Genomic DNA, 19,520 nt, shown 5'->3' with positions numbered 1-19,520 from the left:
TTGACACTATTTTGCTGGAAGAAAGGTACAGGAATCGCTTGGAATTCATACAGGACCTGTGTTTATCCATTCTGAGACGAGTGTAAGCTATTTAAATTTATCAATGACTGTGCTGATAAACTTCTTACGTTATTTGATTTTCAAACAGCTGAGCAGAACTGAACGTATTCAGACACTTCTCTCTTTTCTTTTTCTGATCAACACTAAACTGACGCACAATATTTTTAGCTCAACGCAATCTGACTTTCAATAATCCCTACAAAAGAATGGCCCTGACTAACAATAACCTATACCTTTCATGAATCACTTACCTCATAAAAATCTTCGTTTCTCGAACTACTGCAATACAGCGAGTGCCAGTACTGCCAGCTAAATAAAGGATTCTAACTACTGGAGGCACTAACTAGTGATAGGCATAGTTAGCAAATGAAAGATTTTGATAGAGAACAAACAATATATTTACCGTAATAGTGTTCAAAAGTCGTTATACATATATATATATATATATATATATATATATATATATATATATATATATATCAGTTCATGACATCCAGTCGTTTTTCCGACGAACACACGTCCAGATCGTCCGCTGTCAAAAGTCTGCCATCTCTCTTCCCACATCCACCACTGCTGGCGGCTCACCTCCAACTGCGCAACGGTACGCGCTGTTCACATCCAACTGCCCAACACTACAATCGCGAATATTCCAAGAACGCCAACCAGCCACAGACTCCACACAGCACAGCCAGTGATTTTCATGCAGAGCGAGCGCTACGTGGCGTTACCAACATAAAAACCTAAACAGCCTACTTACAAAATTACTTCTGTATTGCTGTATTCATTCGGTTACGCATCCCATACTTCATAGTTTCGTCTCTTTTGAAGTACTGTTCAGTGAAACTTCTTGACTAGCAATGCTGTCAAATTGTCGGAGAGGCCATACGGTTTATTTCTATTTTTATTTTTTTGAGAATCTGGTACGATGCCGTATTTTTCAAGTTCCTCTTTTTTCAGACATAAATAAACCTATTTTGTTAGAACTCGAATTAGTATTTCCCCGATGTTACTACATCGACCTTTCTCATTCCTCTCCAAGGTCGTATTTACAGTAATTTCCACCGAAAGATCATGTAAATACCTGTAGTACTATTAGAGTGAAGGAGAAGCCAGCTGAAAATACGCAGGTGTCCCTAGGATCATTAGGATAAAATCAGTTATGTGTGTTTTATTTTAGCGCATAGCTTCTGACAGCCTCTTATTCATACCATGGAATACATTGCGAGCCATTTATAGATGAACATTGTTGACTTTTTCTGTTCTTATGCATAACAAGGCATGTGTGGTTCACTTTTCTCTGTAGAAATATCCACTGAAAGAAGTCGCAAAGAATGTAACGAGGGGATCTCTGAGACAATGGAATGTCAGGATTATGTAAAATAACGTGTTTTCCAGAGAATTTCCGAATGTTTTACAACAACTGTCATGCAGTCTTCGTCACAATTTCACTCTGATGAAACAATACACTTTTCGTTTTCTAAGTGAGAGGCTCCTGTACAATGACCATTTCGGCTCAGCGAACTGCACCAGAGCGCTGCCATAACAGTCGCAGATGACGCCTAGCAATGACACATCTCGCCATACTATTTCGTTAGTACAATGTATCGGACGTTCGTACATTGGAATAGTTTTTTCTAGCTGCGTAATCACGTTCTTTTAACGTAACATTTGAGACCGAAATTACGATAGTCTGAAAACATACATTTTAGCTTAGCCAAGAATAGTTAGCGTAATAGCGGATCAGCGTTGTGTATCCAGGCTTTAATATTTCAGCTGCCTTCATCTGGTTCAAATCAAATGTAGCACCACTAGATGTTTTACACCGAAGCGGCGAGTGCTTCTGTCTGTGGCTAATAGAATAGAATATGACCCCCATATAGAAACAGCTTTTACAATTTTAAGTCCATTTCTTCTAATCATTTGAATAAATAGGACAGTATCTGACTTTAGGTCATCCCTGCTGCTATGAAACGTTTTCACTGCGAAAACAAGTTCAGAATCACGCCGTTGTTCGGTGACTTTTAAGTGGCAGATAGTTATCTCAACTTTAACTCTTTCGAAGTTTATTTAAGAAATAATCTCTTTTATTTGCATATGAAGACAGAAACTATATTTTATGTGATAATCTACACAAAGCAATTCTAAGAACTGATGTATATGCCATATGACCATCTAATTAACTATACTCCCCTAGCACAATGTATGAGCAGAGCCTTAGACCGCCAGCGTTGTCAAGCCAACACATAACAGACGTAAACGCAGATCACACGATTACAGAAATATATTCATCCAAAGCTGTTGTGGTTTTAATATGTGGATGCAAAATATTACAATATTTTGTTATTTTATTGCAACTTGTAGGTTGTACACCGTCACATCCGAGGTGCCATTGAAGTTACTCAGTGTTCCTAAGTTACATGCATTTTATTTGATAGATACGGAAGTGATAGATATGAAATACCTCTGTCATATGTGCGTATCATCTTTGTAAATATGCAGCTTACAGTTGGCATAAGCTTTTTGTAACAATACCGCCCACTGAACTGGGCATAACTGATGATCAAATAACTAAAAAATCTATCGAGCAAATGTTTACATTCAGAGTAATTTATGTTCGGTTTTGCGCTCGTACAGTAGTAGGAAAGAAAAACTACAATATAGCAGTTGCAGGAGGCCACTATGGACACAAGTTCAAAGGAAATTATATCACAACGATAAACGTATGCAATGATCAGCCAGATCATTACGACCACCGACCTAAACCCGTCCAGGCAATAGCAACATCACCTGGCGAGGAAAGATTGCTATTCAGACACACTCACGGTGCATGTGACATCAGTGAGCCTGCTGTACGTGTGTACGATGGAGAAGGCGATCGATCTATCTGAGTTAGACAAAGGGCATATTCAAATGGCTCAAATGGCTCTGAGCACTATGCGACTTAACTTCTGAGGTCATCAGTCGCCTACAACTTAGAACTAATTAAACCTAACTAACCTAAGGACATCACACACATCCATGGCCGAGGCAGGATTCGAACCTGCGACCGTAGCGGTCGCTCGGTTCCAGACTGTAGCGCCTAGAACTGCACGACCACTCCGGCCGGTAAAGGGCACATTGTGATGGCCGACAGGCTCGGTACGAACATTTCGGAAACGACGTCTCGGGTGTTCGAAGAGTGCTGTGGTGAGCGTCTTCGACACGTGGCAAAACCAGGGTGAAACTGCCTCCAGAAGTCGTGGGTTTGGGCGACCACTCCTCATTAGAGATGTCGCACGTCGTAGGCTGGGCGGACTGGTAAAACAATACAGGTGGTGAACTAACATCACATTTTAATGTTAGGCAGAGTACAAGTGCGTCTGAGCATCCAGTGCATGGAGCGCTTCCAACGATGGGACTACGCAGCCGATGACCAGTGCATGTGCCAATGTTAACACCGCTACACCGTCAACTACAACTGAATTGGGCACGTGACCATCAGCACCAGACTTTGACGCTCTGGCAGAGCGCTGCAAGGCCCGAAGAATCCTGATAGCTTCTTCATCATGACGATGGGATGGTGCGGATCCGTCGTCTTCCAGGAAAACAGCTTCTTGACGCTTGTACTGTGGGATGGAGAAAAGCTGTTAGCACCTTCATTATGCTCTGGGGAACATTTATGTGAGCATGAGTGGGTACAGTGCAGCTCTTGCAATGCACCATGAAGGCCAAGGAGTACCGTACACTGGTTGCAAATCACGAACACCCCTTCATAACGATCATGTTTTCCGAGGGCAATGGCATTATTGAACAAGATAACGCGCCATTTCACAAGAGTGTGATGGAGTGGTTCTAGGAACACAGTGGCGAGTTCCAGTTGATGTGCTGGCCTCCTAATTTGCCAGATCTGAACCCTATCGAACATATCTTGGACAGGATTGACCTTGGCGTCAGAGCTCATGGCCTCAGTCGCCCCATCCCCTCCCGGAATTCATGGGAATTAGGTGATTGGTTTCTGGAGGTGGGGTGCCAGATCCCTCCAGCGACCTACCAAGGCCTCATTGCTTCCGCGCCACGGCGTGTCGCCACTGTTACCCGTTCCAAAGGTGGACATACCGGCTGTTAGGTAGATGGTGATATTGTTTCTGCTGGTGAGTGTATATATAAACAGCTTTTGCCAATATATCCGTTTCCATGAATCACTCAGTGTTCAGACAATTACCTAATATTAACGCTTCGTTTTTTAATAAAACAGTATACGTAATAATATCCGCAGTTTGATATAATACTGAATAATATCCACAGTTGCTTTCAGTGGAATCCAGTCTTCCCAATATGATTTGAAGCCAAATTGACCATCAATCGACCGTGACTATTTGAAAAATATGAAAAGGTTTTCAGATACCACTATCAGTAACAAAATTTTATGACTGCTAAATTATTTATTTAGCGACTTGTATCGAGGTGATACCTCATCATACGGCTAGAATGACATTTCAAAAAATTTAACATAACGTATGCAGATATTAAAGTTTCTTTACACGGCTGTTGTGATCATTCTGTTGCGAGAGAGAGACAGATAACCTAATATGAAGTTACGCCGCGTGCCGGCCGCGGTGGTATCGCGGTTCTAGGCGCTCAGTCCGGAACCGCGCGACTGCTACGGTCGCAGGTTCGAATCTTGCCTCGGGCCTGGATGTGTGTGATGTCCTCAGGTTAGTTAGGTTTAAGTAGTTCTAAGTTCTAGGGGACTGATAACCACAGTTGTTAAGTCCCATAGTGCTCAGAGCCATTTTTTGAAGTTACGCCGTTTTTGTACTCGTCTATTGTTCATGTGAACAAAGTGAGCAATACTTCATAAAAATTTTCATATGGACAATGGATCAATACACAAAGTGACATCACCTCATACTAGTTTATCCTTCTCTCTCTCTACAACGTATCACAAGTCATGTAAAGGAACTTTAATGTCTTTATACTCTTGTGTTAAATGTCTTTGTAATCCCGATATAGCATGATGATTTCGCTAAATAAATATTTTGACAGTCAACAAATTTTGTGACTCGTGGCGCTACCTGAAAACATTTCCATACTTCCCAGAATGCACATTCATAAATATTAAAGTATTTCTTTCACAGAAAAGAACCGCATTGGTTCAACTGTATTAGATCTGATGTTGCGAATAGCTTCTACTGGCTTATCATCAAATATATCTTGAATTGACCAGCTTGGCTCTCTCCTTGTGCTGGTAGCCTTGTTCAGTCGATAAACCTTACGCAAACTGTGGTGCCTTAAACTCATTCTAAAGCTGCGGTCACAGAAGCTCCGACATTGGTGGATTCCGCCGACGGCCGACATCGGCCGGAGACGGCCGTTCTTTTCAAATCAGCACCCCAATATGTGTGTGGTCACACTATAGCAGATCTTAATCGTCCGAACGTACAGATTTCGGACGACAATCGGTGAAATTCAGATCAGTTTGTTTTCTTCGGTCAAATCGACCGATGCTTTTGCACACGAAATATGGAGCGTGAGAAACTGATAAGCTTAGTCCAAGAAAGAGTGAGTTTGTGGCATCCTACGGATAAAAATATAATAATCGCGATGTATTTCGGAAACTATGCACTGATATCGCAGGTTTATTCGAAATCTCAAATAGCCAAAATCCTTATTGGAAATTTTAGGCGTAGATAATAACCTCAAAAAATTATCTGTTCAAAGGGAAAGTGTGGCATATATTATTTGCTTATAGCAACTGTACTGGATCTGTTCTGTGGAAGGTTGTCTTTAGTTGTGTACAAGTTATTGTTACTGCATAATGGCGTTTTATGCCAGTAGGGTAGTGATTCTGTTAATATGAAGCGGTTAGCAAATGTGGTGTACGGTATGTATCTCCACTTTGAAGTGCTTTAGGTTTTCATAGTATCTTGTGCTACACTTTTTTTGTCTTTCACTCTGTGCTAAATGACAGTCGTTCAGCCGGCCGCTATAGTCGAGCGGTATTAGGCGCTTCAGTCCGGAACCACGTGACTGCTACGGTCGCAGGTTCGAATACTGGCTCGGGCATGGATGTATGTGATGTCCTTAGGTTACATAGGCTGAAGTAGGGGATTGATGACCTCAGATGTTAAGTCCCATAGTAGTTGGAGCCCTTTGAACAGTCGTTCAATGTTAACTGACGTCTGCACAATTTTCAATAAATACGGCGAAACATTGCGTTTATAACTTGCTTTCAAAGGTCACTACGAAATATCTCGAGTCTGTAACGAAAAGTTTCTCCCATCATCTCACATATTCGTAAAATTTGTCTGGTTGTTACGATAAATGAGGACAATGTCTACAGTACTAGCTACGTTCTTTACCAGACAAGAAAGCTCGTTCTACATCTACATTTACATCTACATTCACACTCCGCAATCCACCATACGCTGCGCGGCGGAGGGTACCTCGTACCACAACTAGCATCTTCTCTCCCTGTTCCACTCCCAAATAGAAAGAGGGAAAAATTACTGCCTATATGCCTCGTACGAGCCCTAACCTCTCTTATCTTGTCTTTGTGGTCTTTCCGCGAAATATAACTTGGCGGCAGTAAAATTTTACTGCAGTCAGCCTCAAATGCTGGTTCTCTAAATTTCCTCAGTAGCGATTCACGAAAAGAGCGCCTCCTTTCCTCTAGAGAATCCCACCCGAGTTCCTGAAGCATTTCCGTAACACTCGCGTGATGATCAAACCTACCAGCAACAAATCTAGCAGTCCGCCTTTGAATTGCTTCTATGTCCTCTCTCAATCCGAGCTGATAGGGATCCCAAACGCTCGAGCAGTACTCAAGAATAGGTCGTATTAGTGTTTTATAAGCGGTCTCCTTTACAGATGATCCACATCTTCCCAAAATTCTACCAATGAACCGAAGACGACTATCCGCCTTCCCCACAACTGCCATTACATGTTCGTCCCACTTCGTATCGCTCTACAATGTTACGCCCAAATATTTTATGGACGTGACTGTGGCAAGCGCTACACTACTAATGGAGTATTCAAATATTACGGGATTCTTTTTCCTATTCATCTGCATTAATTTACATTTATCTACATTTAGAGCTAGCTGCCATTCTTTACATCAATCACAACTCCTGTCCAAGTCAACTTGTATCCTCCTACAGTCACTCAACGACGACACCTTCCCATACACCACAGTGTCATCAGTAAACAGCCGCACATTGCTATCCACCCTATCCAAAAGATCATTTATGTAGATAGAAAACAACAGCGGACCTACTACACTTCCCTGGGGCACTCCAGGTGATACCCTCACCTCCGATGAACACTCACCATCGAGGACAACGTACTCGGTTCTATTACTTAAGAAGTCTTCGAGCCACTCACATATTTGGGAACCAATCCCATATGCTCGTACGTTAGTTAGGAGTCTCCAGTGGGGCACCGAGTCAAACGCTTTCCGGATGTCTAGGAACATGGCATCCGTCTGATACCCTTCATCCATGGTTCGCAAGATATCATGTGAAAAAAGGGCGAGTTGCGTTTCGCAGGAGCGATGCTTTCTAAAGCCGTGCTCATGCATGGACAGCAACTTCTCTGTCTCAAGGAAATTCATTATATTCGAACTGAGAATATGTTCGAGAATGCTGCAACAAACCGATGTTAACTTTACGTTGGGCAAGAGATTCGCGATAATGCAAGCTAAGTAAGGAGCCAATGCAGTAGAGTACTCGCTCTAAAACCGAATTGGAATCCCATCAGGACCTGGCGATTTATTTATTTTCAACCCATTCAGCTGCTTCACAACCCCAGGGATGTCTATCACTATGTCCTCCATACGGCAATCTGTACGAGACTCGAACGGCGGTGTGTTTGTACGGTCCTCCTGCGTGAAAGATTTCTCAAATGCTAAATTTAAAATTTCAATTTTCGTTTTGCTGTCTTCCGTTGCCAGGCTAGACTGATCAGTGAGTGACTGGATGGAAGCCTTCGACCCGCTTACCGATTTTACCTAAGACCAGAATTTCCTTGGGTTTTCAGCAAGATCTTTTGCTAAGGTATGACGGTGGTAGCGGGTGCATGCTTCGCGCATCGCTCTTTTTACAGCAGCACGAATCTCTACTAACTTTTGCCTGTCCTCATTCTCCCGATCTTTCTTGTACCGCGAGTGCAACTGTCTTTGCTTCCTGAGCATTTTCCGAATTGCGCTGTTAAACACAGTGGGTCTTTTCCGTCCGTAACCCACTTTTTAGCACATACTTGTCCAATGCGTGATTTACAATGTGTTTAAAATTTGCCCATAATTCTTCCACGTCCATCGTACCGGAAGTAAATGAAGTCGATTCATTTACTAAGTGGGATGCTAACAACTGCTTATCTGCTCTTTATAGTAAGTTTACTCTCCCAGCCTTCTTGACCGACTTTTTAACTTTCGTAACCATAGTCGTAATGACAACATCATGATCACTAATCCCTGTCTCAACACTGACACCGTCGATAAAGTCTGGTCTGTTCGTGGCTACCAGATCCAAAATATTTCCATTATGCGTTGGCTGTCGATTTAGCTGCTCAAGACAGTTTTCGGATAATGTGTTCAAAAGTAATTCACACGACGGCTTTTCTGTACCACCTGTAATGAATCCATAGATATCCCAGTCTATACTATGTAGGTTGAAGTCGCCTCCGACTAATGTAGAATGTCCGGGTATTTCTGCGATACAGAGTGTAGAGTCTCTTTGAATGATTCTAGAACTTGTAACGACAACTGTACATATAATAATTTTTTTCTTTATAAATTTAGATAAATTAATGTAAGCAATGTTTTGAACTTTCTTTTTCGGTTCGTTTCCTTATGTTAAAGAAACTGTGAATAACTTTTGAAATGAATATTATTATTTATGTTAGATTTCAAATAATGTGGTAATCAAAAGGAAGTGTATTTAATGTTAAAACTACTGTAAGATGTGAAAATTGTAATTTATACACTTGGTCCATACGTAGGTAATGCATTAGGATATGTGTAGTAGAAAACCTGTTGTGAATACACTACCTGTAGGGGAGCGGGAAAAGGTGGAGGCAGGCGAGGCGGGAAAACGCACACTGGCGCGGTTCGGCACAACGGGCACAGTATTACAGTCGGAGGCGAGCAACAGTCGGAGTTGGGCATCGTTCGGAAGTACACGTACTGTACCGAGGAGACTACCCAGGAAAAGTGGATTCCATTGAGCCTCGGATGAACCGATTCCGACGACTACTTGGCATGGCTATATTCTGAGGCACAAAGTTGGAAAGATAACGACGCTAAGAAGAAGGAAAGTGCCGCTGCAGTGAGAGCCTTAGCCGTGCTTGTATGTGCCATGCTTCTCGCTATCTCGCTGCCCGCTATCCGCCGCACCGACTTGCACAGGTCAAACATTTATTTCATCTTTAGAAGTGTATCTGTGTGGACCAGTGTCGAAACTGTTTCTAACTGTTCAATAATAACGTGACTTTTACCAGAATTGCCTTAGCCATTACTGATCCTGATCACTGACCTAGACAAGGTCCTTACCTCGTATTGTGCAACCCGAGTATCCTGAACTGAAAGTTTAATGTTAATGTTAATGAAAATTATCAGCAGATTAATCTATGCCATAAAGGAGTCTAAAGTTCTGTATGTTATTGCAAATGTTGGTAAAGAACAAAAGCATGACAAAATTGGAAGAGAGTTTTTTGAATTGAGTTAGCGATGTTATTTAATTAATTTGAGACAGAAATAATGACAGTTAAATTATTCAGAAGTAAGACAAAAGAGTAGTTATCCATAGATTGATAATTTTGAGTGTTAATTTGCCTTCAGTACTTAATAGTTTCAGTATAACGACCATAACAGTTTCAGCCCCCCCCCCCCCCTTTCTCTTGTCCATTCTTTCAAACCTTGAAGTGTACTGATCAGATTTGACCAGTAAAGCTAAATTCTATATTAATCCTAAGTGTATTAGTGTTTTTCCATCATTAACAGTGATATTGTGTGTGTACTTTCAAGATTGTCGATGCTAGGGCAATCTATGCCCGATTTCAGTCTGCTCAACATACAAAATGCAGTTCGTAGTAATCATTACTGTGTGGTGTTGTGTAAATTTAGCTCGTCCAAATTAGTACAAAAAGAGAAAACTTTAGTTCAGTGGATTTTTTTTTTTGGTTCCAAACTTTGCCATATAACGCAACGTTACTACGTGTAGTTATGCTTGTACATGCACCCACTTGTACAAGGAAAAACTCACTCATTGCCTAAGTAGGCTGGCGACCGAATTATTAATTATAGGTAGCATCTACTGTGTGTACTTCTGGTCCATGCGAACGAGTATTTATACTTTACATTTGCTTGATGCATCACTGTAGTTATTGACTGAGTGTAAGTCCGATCTTGCTCCTATTAGGTACACGCGGTCAACTTATGTACTAAAGTCCTTGTTTATAAGGTGAAGCCCGTGAACTTATTACAGTACAGGCTTTATAGAGCTAACGTACGTCCGAGCAGGGCGGTAGTGTTACAAACTGTCACGGTGGAACCTGGTAGCCGGTAATAACACCCAACAATTAACTTTATTTCTCCTAGCCCTGTTAAACGTGTCGAGATAACTTAACAATCACACTCTACTTCGACCTCAGTAGATACAATATTTTTGTCAACTGCAATGAAGACACCACCTCCTACGGTGTCTGATCTGTCTTTCCGTTGCACGTTCCAACCCTCACTGAATATTTCAGAACTTCCTATCTCGGGGTTCAGCCAGGTCTCAGTCCCGAGAATGATTTGCGCGCCACACGCCACAGTAAATTCAGGAACTTTATTCCGAACACTCTGTAAATTTACTGCTAGTATCTTGATAGCTGAAGTGTCTTTACACTGAGCGCATCCTGATTTCCTGGCCCGCACGTCGACTGGTGAGTGTTCATCAGGACACCTCCCACTACTGCCTAGGCTAAAAAAAAAAAAAAAAAAAAACCGTGCACGCCACATGCATTCGGCGTCTCTTTCATTAGCAGAAGCCGCTATTCAGCGCTCGTATCCAAGCACAGAGGCGTCGTGGTATCCACCCCACCCTAAGACATTAAAATCTAACCTACTTCATTCACAGAATAGATTCCAACCTAACATCCTTGACTCTTCCAAAAACTGACGAAAGCGATCCGACGTACTATGACCAAGCTCTCGACCGATGTTGTCGGGCGACCTCTGGCGATGGTGTCTGACGACCGTTGTCGGTTCCACTGTGAACGCAGCCTTAATCGCTGTATCGACGAGAGGGCTTGTCTGGCCGGCTCTGCTCCACAGAGTCAGCAAACTGTCGAACAGCTGCCGACACGTTCACGGAAGGGGACTGAAGTGGACGAGACTTGAATGCCTGCTTTGGAGGAAGCAGAGGCGTAAGGCGTGCGACCGGTGGCAGAAACTTTACACAGATCATACCTCTCTTTGTAATTTCAGCGAGTGAGAATGGCTGTAGAAGTCTTGCGCATAAGTACAGACAATTTTGCGAAGGCGTATCAGACTGTCACTTTCCTTCACTATTGACAATGAGCAGAAAACATAGATTTGATACTTAAAGCACTCTAAATGTATTTCGGTATCAGCAGCACGTATTTCGTGTGATCATTTTACGCCAGCTGTTTATTGTTTGATATACGGATTGGTGATACAACAAGTTCAATCCTCATTCGGCGGATAATTTAGATGCACTTCCTGAAGGTGACATTGTTTTCTCGAATGATTCAGACAAAGTATTTTGCCATAACAAATGCTTCTTCGTAGATGTAGTTGCTATTTGTTTTACGTTTACTAAGTACAGGAATGGGAGGTTTTAAAAAAAAGACAAATTTGTTTTGCAGGTAATAACAGAAAAATCTTTCATCAGAAGACGATAATTAAAACGACGTCGGTGTCTGGTGCCAAATACCACTACTGGAATGGCTGGAATGGTAAGTAACGCATTGAACTTCTTCCATTTCTGTAAATTATGCTTGTTTTTTTTCGACGTTTTAAATCAGATTTCGTATCAAAGAAAATGCACTCGAAATTAGATGAGGTGAATTCTTTCCCGTGTATTTCCAGATATGGGGCCGAAAAGACAAGTTATTGTCACTCAACTTCTTTTTACAAGATTATGTTAGCAACTTACAGTTGTAAATAACATAAAAAAACCATAATCCTATGATATCGGTTCAGACAAAGAAATAAAAGATTTACTGGTTTCTTTTCATAGCAGCAGTATACGGCATCAAATTTTGGATACTTCCTCTTCAGATGAATGGCTTTGTCGAACGGAATAATAGGTTTACTGTTACAAGTCAGTGTTTGTTTCCAAAACAGGCTTCGGAGGTTTAGACCTCCATCTGGTGTATTATTGTGGATTAATATGGCATTTATATGCTCTGTTAAGTATTTGGGGTAACCTGAGGCACTGAAAAAGAAGGAAAAAAAAAACATATACGTTTTCGGGATATGTTTGAAAGTTTTGCGTGGATATTTTCTAGACATAGTCGAAAATCTAAATCTGAAAGTAAAATAACTATATTTGTATTATCGCGAAATAGGAGAGATAGTGCCAGAAACATGATACGTGGATTTGATGGCAATCATTAAAACAAAGGCGTTTATCGATGGACGGCATCTTCTCATGAAATTTCAATCACCAATTTTCTCCTCCGATTGCGAAAACAATCTTTTGGCACCCACCTACATAAATAGAAATGATTATCAAGATAAAATAAGAGAAATCAGGGCTCGCAAAGAAAAATTTAAGTGCTCGTTTGTCCCGCGCGCCGTTCGAGAGTGGAGCGGTAGAGAGACAGCTTGAAGGTGTTTCACTGATCCCTCTGCCGGGCACTTTATTGTGAATAGCAGAGTAGCCTCGTAGATGTTGATAATGAAGTTCACCGATCAACACCAAGCAGATGGCAATATAAACCTTCTAGACCGAACGACTAGTATAATGAATACCAGGAGCCAGCTTACAACGTATCGGAAACCTACCATAACACTATTATTCGCAACACCTCTTGTGACACCAGGGCCCACTAAATGGCAGCATTCCGGTATGCGCTCGACACAGCGGTCCAGCTACCACTCTCTAAAGTTAACCTTCGAGCTGGCGCGCCCGGATATTAAGTATCCTATTGCGGAATTTCCTTGTGCTATAGCGTAACGCAGAGCCCTGCGACATGGCATCTACTAAGAGCCCTCGGTATTGCGTTGTTTCGCAAGAAAAACTGTAGTGGGGGACTCCAAACCCCGCGTCCTCGCTCGTGTTATACTTATTCCCTTCCGACAATTTTGAATGTGTGTGCCATTTTTACTTTACCTACGCAAAGGATGAACTGCAGAATTACCTTTTCAGGACAGCATTTATTACAAGGATCAATAAATTTGTAAGTTACTTTTCTTCCATTTGTTACGTATTTGTGCCACGAATTCCTTCATTCAGGTGCTGATTAAAGATTTTGAAAGAAATATGTAATAATATTACTGCACCGTATAAATATTTAACTGATTCCTTAAGTATTTATAACTTGGATGGTGAGGCTACCCGACGCTCCTACTCATTCAAAAAAATAACATAAAAGAGAAATCGAAGCTCCCACTCGAAGGTTCAATGTAAACAAGATATGGAAATAATGAAAAAATAACCATTGCAGGTATATATAACGACTCAATAATAGACACTCTGAAACATTCAATAATGGTAAAACGAACAGGAAATAAGACTTCCATACAATCCTATTTTTCGTTAGTGCTTCATATCTGACTGCCAGTGTCTTCAAACGAAAATGCATAAACATATCTTTCACCACTGATAACAGGACTCGGTAGTAATTACCTCATTAAACAAGAAACCTACTACACCTTACAGGAGAATACGAAATGGAATGCTTGGACTGCGAGCAGGTACATCATTCGAGATTAGATTCAAGGAACACATAGGAGCACTAAGAAACAAAAATATGCTACACTTTAGCAGAAGGCACTCACATGTACGAAACTGAACACCATATTAACAGGCCGGCCGGAGTGGCCATGCGGTTCTAGGCGCTACAGTCTGGAACCGCGAGACCTCTACGGTCTCAGATTCGAATCCTGCCTCGGGCATGGATGTGTGTGATGTCCTTATGTTAGTTAGGTTTAAGTAGTTCTAAGTTATAGGGGACTGATGACCTCAGAAGTTGAGTCCCATAGTGCTCAGAGCCATTTGAACCATTTTGAACCATATTAACAATACAAGTCTGAAAATTCAACATATCCGAGTTAAAAAGTAAAAAAGAAATCTTGTTTTTCTTAACACTTAACATTGTGCTTTGTACATCACTATACTGCCACTTGTGAGATTCAAGTAATACGATGGTTGCACGACCTTTTCTATTTCTTGTCGTCACTATTGGCATCCTACATAAAATAGTACCCAATGGTTCTGACTAGGGCTTTGCGTTCTAGTTACTACTGCAGCCGAAACACACAACTTAAATAATTCGTTTCACTATTCGACTGGCAGCATTTTTCGATCTGACCATAGTTACATTTTTAAAAATTTTTTCCAAACCATTCATGATTTTTTAATAATTGAATTGTCTTCATTTTTATATAAGATTTTTGTGTGATTGCGCACAGTGTAATGCTGAACGATATTCAGGACACATTACTTTACTGGCGCGTTTGCAGGGCAGGTTATCGCTGGGATGGCATACTATAGATGGAGTCAAGAACGAGGGCGGTCAACTTTAAGGTTGTTCTGGGCACATACGTCACATATCCTCTGACAGCCAGTGAGGGTTCAGTAGCGTTTAGAGAGCTCTGCTGTGATTTTTGTAGCCAATGCGAAACTTAAACGTGATCGTAGCGAATTATTTAGCGTACTTTTACGGCATCTGATGCAAATTGTCATCACTGTGGCTGATACTAAGTGACAAATTCTGTGTTAGCAAGAGATTGACGTAATGTGCAGAATAAGAGCTTTCTTTAAGTGCAAAGTTCTTGCATGCGCTTACCGAAGCTGTTGCTTCAATCTACATCTACATCTACATGATTACTCGGCAATTCACATTTAAGTGCTTGGCAGATGGTTCATCGAACCACAATCATACTATCTCTCTACCATTCCACTCCCGAACAGCGCGCGGGAAAAACGAACACCTAAACCTTACTGTTCGAGCTCTGATTTCTCTTATTTTATTTTTGTGATCATTCCTACCTATGTAGGTTGGGCTCAACAAAATATTTTCGCATTCGGAAGAGAAAGTTGGTGACTGAAATTTCGTAAATAGATCTCGCCGCGACGAAACACGTCTTTGCTTTAATGACTTCCATCCCAACTCGCGTATCATATCTGCCACACTCTCTCCCCTATTACGTGATAATACAAAACGAGCTACCCTTTTTTGCACCGTTTCGATGTCCTCCGTCAATCCCACCTGGTAAAGATCCCACACCGCGCAGCAATATTCTAACAGAGGACGACCGAGTGTAGTGTAAGCTGTCTCTTTAGTGGACTTGTTGCATCTTCTAAGTGTCCTGCCAATGAAACGCAACATTTGGCTCGCCTTCCCCACAATATTATTTATGTGGTCTTTCCAGCTGAAGTTGTTCGTAATTTTAACACCCAGGTACTTAGTTGAATTGACAGCCTTGAGAATTGTACTATTTATCGAGTAATCGAATTCCAACGGATTTCTTTTGGAACTCATGTGGATCACCTCACACGTTTCGTTATTTACCGTCAACTGCCACCTGCCACACAATACAGCAATCTTTTCTAAATCGCTTTGCTACTGATACTGGTCTTCGGATGACCTTACTAGACGGTAAATTACAGCATCATCTGCGAACAACCCAAGAGAACTGCTCAGATTGTCACCCAGGTCATTTATATAGATCAGGAACAGCAGAGGTCCCAGGACGCTTCCCTGGGGAACACCTGATATCACTTCAGTTCTACTCGATGATTTGCCGTCCATTACTACAAACTGCGACCTTCCTGACAGGAAATCACGAATCCAGTCGCACAAATGAGACGATACCCCATAGGCCCGCAGCTTGATTAGAAGTCGCTTGTGAGGAACGGTGTCAAAAGCTTTCCGGAAATCTAGAAATACGAAATCAACTTGAGAACCCCTGTCGATAGCGGCCATTACTTCGTGCGAATAAAGAGCTAGCTGCGTTACACAAGAACGATGTTTTCTGAAACCATGCTGATTACGTATCAATAGATCGTTCCCTTCGAGGTGATTCATAATGTCTGAATACAGTATATGCTCCAAAACCCTGCTGGAAACCGACGTCAATGATATAAGTCAGTAGTTCGATGGATTACTCCTACTACCCTTCTTAAACACTGGTGCGACCTGCGCAATTTTCCAATCTGTAGGTACAGATCTATCGGTGAGCGAGCGGTTGTATGTGATTGCTAAGTAGGGAGCTATTGTATCAGCGTAATCTGAAAGTAACCTAATCGGTATACAATCTGGACCTGAAGACTTGCCCGTATCAAGCGATTTGAGTTACTTCGCAATTCTTAAGGTATCTACTTCTAAGAAACTCATGCTAGCAGCTGTTCGTGTTTTAAATTCTGGAATATTCCATTCGTCTTCCCTGGTGAAGAAATTTCGGAAAACTTCGTTCAATAACTCCGCTTTAGCGGCACAGTCGTCGGTAAGAGTACCATCGGTACTGCGCAGCGAAGGTATTGACTGCGTCTTGCCGCTTGTGTACTTTACATACGACCAGAATTTCTTCGGATTTTCTACCAAATTTCGAGACAATGTTTCGTTGTGGAACCTATTAAAGGCATCTCGCATGGAAGTTCGTGCCAAATTTCGCACGTCTGCAAATTTTAGCCAATCTTCGGGATTTCGCGTTCTTCTGAACTTCGCATGCTTTTTCCGCTGCCTCTGCAACAGCGTTCGGACCTGTTTGGTGTACCATGGGGGATCAGTTCCATCTCTTACCAATTTATGAGGTATGAATCTCTCAATTGCTGTTGCTACTATATCTTGAATTTGAGCAACATCTCGTCTACATTTGCATAGTCAGTTCGGAAGGAATGGAGATTGTCTCTTAGGAAGGCTTCTAGTGACACTTTATCCGCTTTTTTAAATAAAATTATTTTGCGGTTGTTTCTGGTGGATTTGGAAGACACGACAGCAATGCAGGACCCGTCGGTGATTCGATCTGTACGAAGCGCCATAGTTCGTGAATCAGACTACAGCCAACGTGGGTCAAAAAGCAACCACTAGCGTCAGGGACAGCGTAATCTTTGCCTCGCTGAATGTATCACCTATGTTAGACACTTTGATACTATGCACATGAAGAAATGGTTCTATCAAAACGCAACAGACAAGCGTTTCTTATATTGTGGCTACCACTATCTGCCTTTTAAGGATTTTTTGTTTTTTGGACTCAATCAAATTTTTATCTCTTTTGCATGTACAGTATAATATTTTTCCAATTACATACACGGTGTTGGTCAATTTCGGTAGTGTGTCTTACACATATGATTTTGAACAGTTGGCGAATGTGTCCCTATATAACGCTTACCAATCACTAAGTAGTCAGCAACCATTGACAGGTACTGTTTCGTACTCACAGCAGCTTCGTGAACCGGCCTCATATGCCATCAAGTGCAAACACAATAGTTTGTTATGTAACTATGTTGTTTGTATCTTAGTCGAATGGTTTTATCATGAATAGCCCACTTTGTACAACATTTCTAAGCTTTTGGAGTGAATACAGTCGCCTACACAGAAATCGGTTGCTAGAATTAATAATTAGATAATTTTTGTGATCTGAGCTGGTTTTTTATTGCACAGTTAAATATATCACTCTCATTCCTCTATGAAATAAGAAAAAAAATTCTTGAATCTCTCCAGATGTACAAAACCAAAGAATCCAACCAGAGTCCAGCCTAAATAAAAAAAATGACATCTATATATATATATACCATGAATTAGTTATTTCGATGTTTCTGTGATATTTTCAGAATGAACAATTGATTGGCATGACTCACAAAACTCAACAGTTACAACTGCACAGCCCTGTCACTTTGAGAGCATGTTATTTGTTTATTTTAAAAGGCTATATCTATCTTCACATATTAATATCAGATCGTTCTCATGAGTTACTTCAACCTTTACGTAATTATACCCCTATTTGTACTTTTTTGGTGTTATCCGTCAGTCCCGTCTCATGCGGATCCCACACCGCACAGCAATACTCTAGGACAGGACGGACAAGCGTTGTGTAAGCAGTCTCTTTAGTAGACCTGTTACACCTTCTAAGTGTTCTGCCAGTGAATCGTAGTCTTTGGTTTGCTGTACACACAACATTAGCTATGTGGTCGTTCCAATTTAGGTTATTTGTAATTGTAATCCCTAAGCAATTAGTTGATTTTACAGCCTTCAGATAGCCCGCCGCTGTGACCGAGCGGTTCTACACACTTCAGTCCGGAACCCCGCTGCTGCTGCTGTCGCACGTTCGAATCCTGCCTCGGGCATGATTGTGTGTACTGTCCTTAGGTTAGTTAGGTTTAAGTAGTTCTAAGTCTATGAGACTAATGACCTCAGATTTTAAGTCCCACAGTGCTCAGAGCCATCTGAACCATTTTTGAGCCTTCAGATTTGTGTGAGTTACCGCATAAAGGAAATTTTGTGGATTTCTTGTTGTACTCATGTGACTAACTTCACACTGTTCTTTATTCTGGGTCAATCGCCAATTTTCGCAGAATACGGATATCTGATCCACATCATTTTACAATTCGTTTTGGTCATCTGATGACTTTACAAGAATATAAATGACAGCATCATCTGCAAAAAATTTAAAAGGAGTAATCAGATTGTCTCCTATGTCGTTAATATAGAGCATGAACAATAGAGGGCCTATAACACTCCATAGGGGAACGCCGGACATTACTTCTGTTTTAGTCGATGTCTTTCCGCCTATTACTTTGAACTGTGACCGTTCTGACAGGAAATCACGAATCAAGTCGCACAACTGAGGCGCACGCAGTTTAATTAGAAGACGCTTGTGAGGAACGGTGTCGAAAGCCTTCTGGACATCTAAAAATATGGAATCAATTTGACATCCCCTGTCGATAGCACACATTACTTCATGAATATAAAGGGCTAGGTGTGTTTCGCAAGAACGATATTTTCTGAAATGTGTCAATAAATCGTTTTCTTCGGGGTACTTCATAATGTTCGAACACAGCATATGTTCCAAAACCCTACTGAAAATCGACGTTATGTTTAAGGAAGCTGTTGAATAACTATTCCAAACGATTGATAAAATCATGTCTGCTATTGATAACATGACGGTATCATCTACGTAACTGCAGTACTAAGTAACGTTTCGGACTGTGTGGAGCCGAATTTCAGAACGTTGTCTTGTATGTGGTTTATAAATATTTGAGGTAGCTGCCTAGACAGGTTTGTTCCCATTTCACGTCATCTGTTTCCTT

The sequence above is a fragment of the Schistocerca serialis genome, chromosome 7 (genome assembly GCF_023864345.2).
Source record: "Schistocerca serialis cubense isolate TAMUIC-IGC-003099 chromosome 7, iqSchSeri2.2, whole genome shotgun sequence".
NCBI classification, from domain to species: domain Eukaryota; kingdom Metazoa; phylum Arthropoda; class Insecta; order Orthoptera; family Acrididae; genus Schistocerca; species Schistocerca serialis.
The sequence above is the reverse complement of the archived record's forward strand: the minus strand, read 5'-3'. Positions refer to the sequence as shown.